We start from the raw sequence: 10,695 nt of genomic DNA, 5'->3' as shown, positions 1-10,695 counted from the left end.
ACACGCACACAAAAATCTGTGAGATTCTTTTGAATCTTCAGCAACTCTTTCTGTAACATCCCTTATACACACCTATTCAGAGTCCTACATCCCAGCTGGGTGCCCCATGATGAATCCTACTCACCAGCACAACACAGCCAAACACAGCTCAACACAGCCAAACACAGCCAAACACAGCCAAACACAACCAAACACAGCCAAACACAGCCAAACACAGCTCAACACAGCCAAACACAGCCAGCTCGGCATGCTACCATCTCATGCGCTAAAAACAGCATCACATCGGGCCCAAGCGCTGCTGTCATTCCATTAACTCATTCAATCGTTTCTCTTACACAGGATGGAACTAAGAAGGCACTAAGCACATAAGATATTTACTGTTAACCAATACCAGCAATCTGGCGTATCTTCTTCAGTTCCTGGTCTAAATGGTCTTCTGTCTTTTGTATTCACGTTCCTCCAATAAAAGGTGGATTGTTAATATGTAGCTGATAACACCCTCTGGGTGTGAAATAAGGATATTTGCACCCTGCTACCCTGTTACCCTGCAGTGTCCTGTACGGCTACCCTGCTACCCTGCTACCCTGTTACCCTGCAGTGTCCTGTACTAATAAAATCCCCTTTGCTCCAGCTCTGCCTTAGCATGTCCAGATTCATTCGCCCTCAACATCGGGGCGGGTCGTGGTGGTGGTGGTGGTGGTGGGGGGGGGGGGGGTACTCTACCCTAATATCACCCCCTTCAGCTGCCCGTCTGGGCCCGGACCACAAACAACAGGGAGAGAAGGAGACCTCTTAAGGCTCTCTGGCTGGGATGGAGAAACCCTCCTGGAGTCTGAACAAAGAGATAAGGACTCTGTGGACACACAGTAATACAGCAGCAAAAGATCAAGGTAGCTGTGATGGACTCTCTTGTGTGTGTGTACGTGTGTGTGTGTGTGTGTGTGTGTGTGTGTGTGTGTGTGTGTGTGTGTGTGTGTGTGTGTGTGTGTGTGTGTGTGTGTGTGTGCATTCTTTCAACCTCTCATGCACATTTGGGCTCTCATCTCGGGTTTGCTTGTTCCTCTTGGGGACTCAGACATGGCCCTGATCAGTGAGCCCCTGTGGTGTTGCTAAGTAGCGGACTGAGAGGAATACCCAATCAGGCTTCTCTCCTCATTACCCATGCTGCCCCACTAACGCAGCCCTTGTAACACGGTGTCTCCGTGCCGTTCTCACCACGTCCGTGTCTGACTCCCTGTCTTGCCGCAGTTTGACAAACTGCAGTGGTAATAAGCTATGCTCACGCCGATCAGACGTCACATCAAATGACTTCACTTGCTACACGTCTCACCTACTAAAGCAAAAGAGAGAGACAGAGAGAGAGAGAGAGAGAGACATCGAGAGTATGAGAGACAGTATGAAAGGAATTTTTTTCTAAAAGTTCCTTCGTCAAAACAGTGTAAACACCTCCGTAACATTAAATCATATTACATATTTTCATATAGCACATATGGCCCATTTCCCATCTGTTAGCAGCGGAGAAGTGTGTATAAAGCTTAATCAATCTCAAAGACGCCTCTTATTTCTCCTGCTGACGGCAGACTCATCGCTGTTGTCTTGCTGGAACCTCTTTGAGCAGTGAAGTGATTTGTCTGATAAAGCATGACGCATGGACGGAGATTTGCACATTACTGCTGTTCCGCTGTCTTACTAAACAACAGGTTCTGCTCGAATCCCCCACAGAAATAGCACGTTTGCAGGGTGCTGGCATAGAAAGAGGTGTTCCTGTTTTGATTTTTTATTTTTTATTTTGCACACATATCACAGGCTGTTCCTAGAACAAATGCTGGTGATTTATTAGCTCTAATTTGAGGCGGTGCATCATAGGAAGAGAGGGTGTCAGCATTCTGCAGCGCTGCATCAGACTCCTTAATGCGCTCATTGCTTTGTTGCCTGTGTGCGGGGCCAAACGGGAGTCTTTAATTTTAACTGAGTATTTGACACCAGCACAGTCTGGTTGACCTGCACTCACTGTGCAACCAACCACTCAGAGTGAGAGGGGGAGAGATAGAGAGAAAGATAGAGAGAGAGAGAGAGAGAGAGAGAGCACACAGACTTAATGAGACAAGAAATAGGGATGCCAGTAATACACAGACGTAAGGGAGTAGAGAGAATGGGAGAGAGAGAGACAGACAGAGAGAGAGAGCTGACCAGAGACCTAGCCAGGCCAGTTTTGCCGCTAATATCCACCGCCTGCTCCACTCTCTTCCTTGCTAATAGCCTCTCAAGTGTGGAGCTGTAACCCTCTCTCTCCCCTGCATGTACCGTAATGAGAGGACAAGCCTGCGTGGTTTTTCTCACACTGTTAACCTCCGTATCAGTGGCAGAGGCTAGATAAGAGCCTGGCTCCTCGCTAGCTCCCCGCTCCCCCGAGCCTGGGCGGTTCCGTCCCAGTCTCACGCACGTTGGAGACCTCGACCTGTTCCGCACGCATGAACCAGAAGCTCGGCGGCCTGCGTGCTACAGCAAAGTGCATCGCGGACGTTCCCCACAGCTATACGAAACAGGCAGCGTATTTATCGCTATTGCTATCCAACGCCGCTGAAATCTTTTCGTTAAGATCCAGTCACCTCTTGTACAGTCGGTTAATAGCACACTGAGTTAAACTGAGTGTGACAAATTATTTGACAGATTAAACGTTGGCTTTAGATCGAAATTAAAAGTACCAAGGTAGCACTCATGCAGGCTCATGCTGACCTGCCAAGATTCGCAGCAGTTCCAGACAATGTTGCAGATTTGAACATGATTCAGTTCTCCAGCAGTGCTGAGTCAAGCCGCCTTGCGTCATTACGGATCACTCCTTGAATCTGGAGATGACTCAAAGCCAAAAACCTGGAGCACTTAAGACTTTGATGACCACTGCACTGAGCATCATTAACCAAAGATCAACTGCTCCAGGTCCTGCACTGCGTATCAGCCATCTGTGCTGAACGTCGACTCCCGCAGTGCGGCCATCGGACCTGCTGCTTCCTGGGCTTTTTCCAAAAATGTAAAGGCCACGCTGACGTCCTTTGAACTCAGAGCACTTCCTCTGACGTCGACCTTATGACAATTACAACAGTCCAAAAACATGGAGGTTAGGTAAATTGGCAGTCAACAAATTCTCCCTGAGTGTGTGTCTGTGTCTCTATGTTCAATAGAAACTAGTGTCTGAGTGTGTGTTTGTGCGCTTGTGTGCCCAGTGGTGGATGGTTCTCTGCCACTAAGGTCTGTCCTCTCTCCCCTTCCTGCACCCCATTCAGTCCCCCAGGGGGCTGTGGCTTCCGGTAGAGAGTACACTGTGCGCAATTGGCTGCCGCTTCTCGCCGGTGTGTGATTGGTTGTCTGTGATTTGTACCTGTGTTAAATTGTAAAGCGCCTTGAGAATTTGGAAAGGCGCTATATAAATCGAACATTTCATTCATTCATTTCATTCAATTAGCACACTCCTGCATTTTGACCTCTCCGTGACCCCCACGACCTCTTTCTCTTTCCCATCATGCCTTGCGACGATCAGTGAGAGCGGTGTGGGGGAAGGACCACGGCGGGGGGAAGCCAACCGTCTCATGCCAGAGCTCCGGGAAGACAGGAAGAAAGTGCCAGGACTGCATGCCCAGCAGCTGAGCAGTACACGTCCCACACACCTCCTTCCACTAAACATGTCTTCGGGCCGCTTGCTGAGTCACCCGGGCCAACCCATTCGCAAGCGTGAGTGAAACAAACCGATTGCAGAATAAAATGCATGCAGGCTCTGAATTTTAAAAGGGGCTACGAGGGGAGCAGGCCATTCGCTCCAATCTGCTGAATCAGACACGAGAAATGGGACTTTGCATTAAGTGTGGCGTGCTCCCAGAGGGAGAGAGCAGGAGGTGTGCGTGAGTTGGGAGATTATACATTATAGAAGTCTCCCCACACCTCCCCTCAGCCAGCATGCACTGTCTAAACACCAGCGAACAGGAGCAACACAGCTGCCACCGTCTGACCTGCCGTGTGAACAAATGTTTGTGTTTCACTTTTAGCTCCAGAGGTTACTACCGCGAGCTTGGGTAAGCAGGTCGCCCCACCTGACCTCCGTCCCAGTGTCTTGTTACAGTGGTAACGTATGTACAATCATGGCTAAAAAATAACATGGTGAAACAAAACCAGTAGGAACACCTGAGTTTTTTCATTTGGCTGAATGGTTCTGGTAGATTTTTGTTTATTTTTGTTTTTACCTGAGAGATATGTAGCATACACCTCCTGGCGCCAGTTTCTGACATAAACATTATGCTTATTTTGACGCTGACGGTCTTGCGAAACAGTCCTGTGATAGTCATCTGCCATCCTGAGCTGGCAACACAGTCAATCCGAGACACACGCCCAGCGGTACCCAGCGGTACCCAGCGGTACCCAGCGTTTGGCCTGGGCTGAGAAGGCTCCATGTGTAAGTGATTTGTCAAGGTGGTAGTTTATCCAGTCAGCCTGCTGTAGGGATGTTCGTGTCAAGGGGAGGAGACACTCAAGAAACAGCACGCAAGATAAATATCTACCTCACCAAGTCCAACTGCGCCTGGAAAGTACACAGGTGAAGAAGCACTCTCACCATCTGTAGTAACGTACACCATTGCTAATATGCGTCCAGTGTGGTTCAGACCAGAGCTGGAGTGGCTAATCGGGAGATTCGGGAGGATTCCCGATGGGCCGGCTCATGTCAATCTTTAGTTTGGGCCGATTGGGAGGGAAAAATAATTTTGGGCCGCATTTAGGCATGAAACTCCCGGGCTGAAAAGGGGGCCCACTCCGGGCCCTGGTTCAGACTACAATACGCTAGGACCCTGAGGACAGACAACCATAGACATTACGGATTCCTGTCTCTGAGGATGACTGGACGCACATTTAAAACTGCATTTTAAATCCACTCATTTTGCGGTTTCCGATGGTGAACGTTAGGCGGTAATCTGAAAATGAAACACAAATGCGAAGACACGGCATATCGGAGGGCGTGCTGCCATGACCGCATCCCTGTCCCACAGGGCAGTGTTACTCGCGTGTGAATGGTACAGGCGGGAAAACCACCCACATTAATGCACGGCTAAATACAACAGTAAAAAAAAGGACGTGTCAGTAATTTCGCAGGTGGTTATGCTGATAAAAAGCCTTTGTACAACTTCAAAGCACTTATTTGAAGCGTAAAGGATTGGCCGTTTCACAGCAAACTACTGTTCCACTGCCCGGGGACAAACGAAGGGTTTTGGAAAGCACTTTTTCTCCCATCCTCCAGAAGGAAGAGCGGAAGAACGACTGGGAAATGTACTTTCCTAAAGTATTAATACACAAATGATCACATAATCTACAGCCTGGTGGGCAAAATCAGAAGTGGGAGAGGAAGTGAATCCCCATTAAAGAGCTGAGGCACTGTTGGTCCTCTACGTTCACGTTGATGTTTTGAGATTTATGCGTATTAGGTTTATCGTTTTTGAACTTTAAACAATTGACAGAAAATACTAACAAAGAAACATGAATATATAAACTATAAAATATTCCTTTATTATGTAGTAACTGACAGCTGTACTGAGAGGCCTTCTTCATAGTCTTGAAGACACCTGGTGCATCAGCCTCTTAGAGTTTATTACAGTGCACTCTGTAAGATTTTGTGTATACTGAAAGAATACTAGTCCTGATTTGTTCACTACAAATCAATATGTAATTTCAGTGAAGTTCAGTGGGAGACAGAACGCTTCATTCTGGGTATTTGGAGCAGCATGAGTCAGTGCAGACACAACCTTAATAAGCCTGCGGTGTGTGTGTGTGTGTGTGTGTGTGTGTGTGTGTGTGTGTGTGTGTGTGTGTGTGTGTGTGTGTGTGTGTGTGTGTGTGTGTGTGTGTGTGTGTGTGTGTGTGTGAGGGGAAGAGAAACTTAGATGTACAATCTTTAATACAGAAATAAAACAGAAACGCTGGTGCACTACGTTAACATCTGCCCTGGGGCACATGCTCAGATCTGCAGAAAGGTGTGTGTAGAACACCGACCACTCCTGACACTTCACTAAGGACACAAACAGCTTGCAAAGCCTTAACACTTCACTGCTTAACACTTCACTGCTTAACACTTCACTGCTTGCATCTGATCATTCATGCAAAACTAAGGGATAAGAAGCTTGAAGCATACTTGCTTTTTACAAATTAAGACATGCACACAGTAAATTTGGGCTAGAATATTGTAGTAAGAGAGATTAAAAAAAGATCATAATCTGAATTATTTATGTTTGCATAATGTGGTGTGAATTTCAATCCGTGTGAATGTATTTTCTGAGAAGAACTTCCATGGGAATGTCTAGAGTCAAGCAGGCAGCCACTCGAGAGTCCAGCAGGTAGCTACTGCATCTCCACACCAGGAGCGTTCCTTCAGGACTGTCCCCAGGTGCCTCCAGCCACAGCGTGAATGAAGTTGGGCCATCATGTCTTGACTGGGAGCACTGGGAACTGGAACTGAGTAAACAGTGTCCAGACTGGGATCCACTGAGAACAGGATTGAATTTATTTCACTGACCAGTGCTTTGTACTGCACTTAGCTATTCTCACTTATCATTTTTATAATGAAACAGTTGTAACAAAAAGATATAATTATCAATGTTTGCCATCTCCAACCATGACCTAGCTAGAATCTGCATAGCAGAATAGCTGTAAAGTTTCTAACGTATCTGTCATAAACATATTACCCAAACCTAATAAATAATATTACCCAAACCTAGAATAAATGACCCAGTGCTTGTCCAGTTGTAATCTACATTAACATTTTAAAAGTAATGGTTCTGCTATCCAACCTCTGTGCATTGGTTATCACAGCCACGCCTGCACCCTAAGCAGAATGTGCTGCGTTCACACATGTCTAGGCATTCCTGGCACAGAAGTGTTTCTGACTCTGACTCTGATGTGTTGGCTGTGATGGGGAGGAATCTACGCATCTGGGCTATATTGTTGCCCGGAGAGTCTTTTGCCATCCGAAATCCGTTCTTTTAATCCTGGCAGTGTGAACTCTGATGTTTGTCCTTTGAGGAATTTTCAAAACTAAACTTGGGTGACCTTAAATGGAATCTTTAAGTTTCACACCAAAACATTTAATAATCTAAAATTGCGTTCAAACTAATTGCACTCGCGGTAAATAAATGTACAGGACTGCGTATTGCACAGGGACAAAAAGTTCAACAAACCAATCACAGAAAGCAGGTTCTACAGATATATTCTACTAACCAATAAAGGAATGAGAACAAGAAAAGAAGAGAGAGAGAGAGAGAGAGAGAGAGAGAGAAGAGAAGAGAAAACACGAGGCACTGTGGAGAGAGTGAGTGAGAGAGGTGTGTTGACAGACAGGCAGCCGATGGAGATTAGGCCCGTCAAAGGAGGCGTCTGTCAGCTAATGTCACGCACATTTCACTGCTTCCTGACGGCTACACGGCTGCTTTGTAAGGACTGTGATAAGGAAACACTGTAATTTCCAGCTGCACTGCCATTTCCTTCAGGCAATTAGCCAGTGAGGGCTCCCTGCTGGGCCTGGCCTCACCAAGCACTACCTCACACCTCCAAACACCCCTCCACTCACTGGACGGGGGAAACCGAATCCTGACTTTTCCTCTCCTCCACTGAGAATGTAGGTAAATATCACATTACCTTCTAGTCATCTGTCAGGTTGCTTTCTGTATGCAGTGATTTTTATTTATAATTCAGCCCACAGGTTGGATAAATAGACACATCGTGAGAAAGGCGAGATACTTAAAGTCCACGGACACCAGTATATGAAACAGGACACAAAATGATATTGTGGATGTTATGGATAATTTGTCTTAGCGACAACGGTTTAAACAGGTAGGCAGGATAGGTCCTAATAGGTTGTGAAGTTATTTATCTACGCAGCATGCACAGTTTTAGTTGAACTGCAATTTCCAGGAGCCAGGCAGTAACACAGCAGATTTGTTAAAGTCAAGCAGCTACTAAGTTGTTAAACTATTTTATCAACTGAATAACAGAGTGGTGTTGATGAATGTTACATTTCAGTTCTTAGTACACTTTGTATATTTTTCAATCAATCAGATCTGCAGGTGCTTCTCGTTGGTTGCTTGGAAACATGATAAATGACTCAAGGTGGCTCATGGCTGCTAATGAGAACAAATGGGGTTTTAGAAGAACAAAGTATTTGTCAGGCAGCTTCCTTTGATTATTATTTGTAATTAGCAGAAAAGGTGAGATCAATCATGGAAGGAGCTGCAGTGCTAAGCTATTTTTTTACATGGTAGTGGTGATGTATCCTCTAAGGAGTCCTATCAATCCAGTGTGAATCTATGCATTTTCATACATCCATTTTGGCTAAACTTAGTGAACAGTTTTTTGAACGTATACAGTTTCTTCTGTCTAGTACAGAATGCCTGATCAAATTACTGTTTTTATAATGATACAGAGGGAGAAGAAAGCTAAAAGAATACTCTTCAGTCCTAAATGCAGACATGTGCTTACATGTGCACAATGTACACGTTGTTACATTGTGTTCAAAACACATAAGCAATATAATTATTGTAACTGCCTTTTGATCCCCGATCAAAAAACAGAATTGCTAACAGTATAGATATCGGGCTTCTTTTAATTATTTGGACTCAAATAAAAGCTGATTAGTGGTGACAGCCAGCACTATTATACCACAAGTATATGTGCTAGTGGTTTGTTGAGTTACCGATTTACTGGGAGCAGGACTTGAGTCTTCTTTACATTTCTAGTGACAAAGTCAATAAAAGCTGTGAATCAGTGCTCCTGTGTTCTGGGAGCAGCCCACATTAAAATGACTTACAGTAGGTGGAACTTTATCCTTAATATCAGTGCACGGTGCTAAAGAGTCCTGAAGAACACCTTTGGAGTTTTTTTGTAAGGGGTGTCATTAACACCATTGACAAAGGCCTAATGTTTGCTATATTTTATGGTGTGTGTGTGTGTGTGTGTGTGTGTGTGTGTGTGCGCAGTGAGTGAGTGCGACGTGTGTTTGTATGTGCAGTGGTACTGTAGTATTGATCCAGCACTGGCTGATATACGGTGGTTATCACGTTCTATCAGAACATAGGTTCTGGTGTTATCCCCGAGGCCCAGAGGACCATGCCTGGACATTTAAACCCCCCCCCCCCCCCCCCCCCCTCGCCACACACACACACACACACACCCCTGAGTTATTTGCTGCCCCCGTTCCTGCCCCACTCACCCTCACACAAGCTCACTTTCTTTCTTCTGCTCCTTCATTTCTGCAGCCTCCTCCGTTGTCCCCTAAACACCCCCCCTTCACAGTCCTGACTGGTTTCCAGGCTTTTCTGAAGGAGATCATTACATCCCACGTATGAGCATGAGAGGACATGATGATTACTCAGTTCTACACTCCCGCAATGTTAGACATTAATCAGTAAATACAAAAGTAAAATCCTATTGCTGCAATATCACTGAGATATCCAAAGTTCTCCTGCTCGAGGCATAACGCAACTGCGTGAGGACGGGCTCGTTGTGTATGTAGTGTAATACTGTTTTTCAGGTAATCTGGCCTCTAAGGATACAGGAATGGCCAAATATATACGCACGAGGCACCGGAGATGCAGAGGGTTGAGTATCAGTTTCACTGGGCAAAGCAATAATCCCTTAATACTTACTGAGTAAACACTTGAGCCTCATAAAACATGTTAAATGATTCACAATCAGTTTGTCACTGTGTAATCCCGTTGTCTTTGAGCTACTCTAGATGAATGGGATTAATTTAGGTGGTGTGATTCATACGGTGAGCTGGGGGAGAGGGCACTGTGGCATCTGTAATGGTCTTCCTGCAAGTGCAGGAAATGAGTGTGATTATGGGGCCTTGGTTTAAATGACTGGGTCAAAGAGGGTGAGGATGCATGTGATTGTGTGGGTGTGTGTGTGTGTGTGTGTGTGTGGTGTGTGTGTGTGTGTGTGTGTGTGTGTGTGTGTGTGGGTGTGGGTGTGTGGGTGGGTGGGTGTGTGCGCATGGGGGGTATGTTTAATTGCCTCTCTGTCTAGGTGGCAGTCCAGCCATTTAGTGGTAAATAATACAGGAAGTCAGTCATCAGACATTTCAACTGGCAAGGTCAAAGAGAGGCAAGCGTGAAGCTTCTATCTGATAAAAGTATCTGAAAACACACACACACACACACACACACACACACACACACACACATCCACACACACACACACACACACACACACACACAATTTCCCTTTAGTCAGAACAAACGCTCCTTGCCTCACTCTCTCCTGTCGTTTTCCGTGCTCCTCCTTGGTCTCCTCCATGTGCTCCGCTATAACCCCGCCCCTGTCTTCCTCAGCGGGGGCGGGGCTTCCCCACGGACCCCCTGTTGTTCAGATCATGTAACACTGCACTTCTAAAGACCCCAGCAACAAGCTGATTTCTAAACCTTAATAACCCCTTCCTGTGATCTACAGCTCAGTGCAGCCCTCCTCCCCGCACAAATCAGGATGCTACTGCCCCCCACCTCCTCCACACAAATCTATCCCCATCAGCTCTGTGAGGGTGCGGCGAGCTGCTGTTGGCACTCCACACCCGTCTTCTTGATGAGGTTCTTTCTTGTCCTCTTGCTCTTCGTCTCCGTCCCCCTTTGTCTGATGTTCCCGTCCTTTTTTCTGGACCCGTCTGAAAGGAGG

Source organism: Brachyhypopomus gauderio, chromosome 4 (genome assembly GCF_052324685.1).
Source record: "Brachyhypopomus gauderio isolate BG-103 chromosome 4, BGAUD_0.2, whole genome shotgun sequence".
Taxonomy (NCBI): domain Eukaryota; kingdom Metazoa; phylum Chordata; class Actinopteri; order Gymnotiformes; family Hypopomidae; genus Brachyhypopomus; species Brachyhypopomus gauderio.
This window is presented reverse-complemented; position numbering follows the sequence as displayed.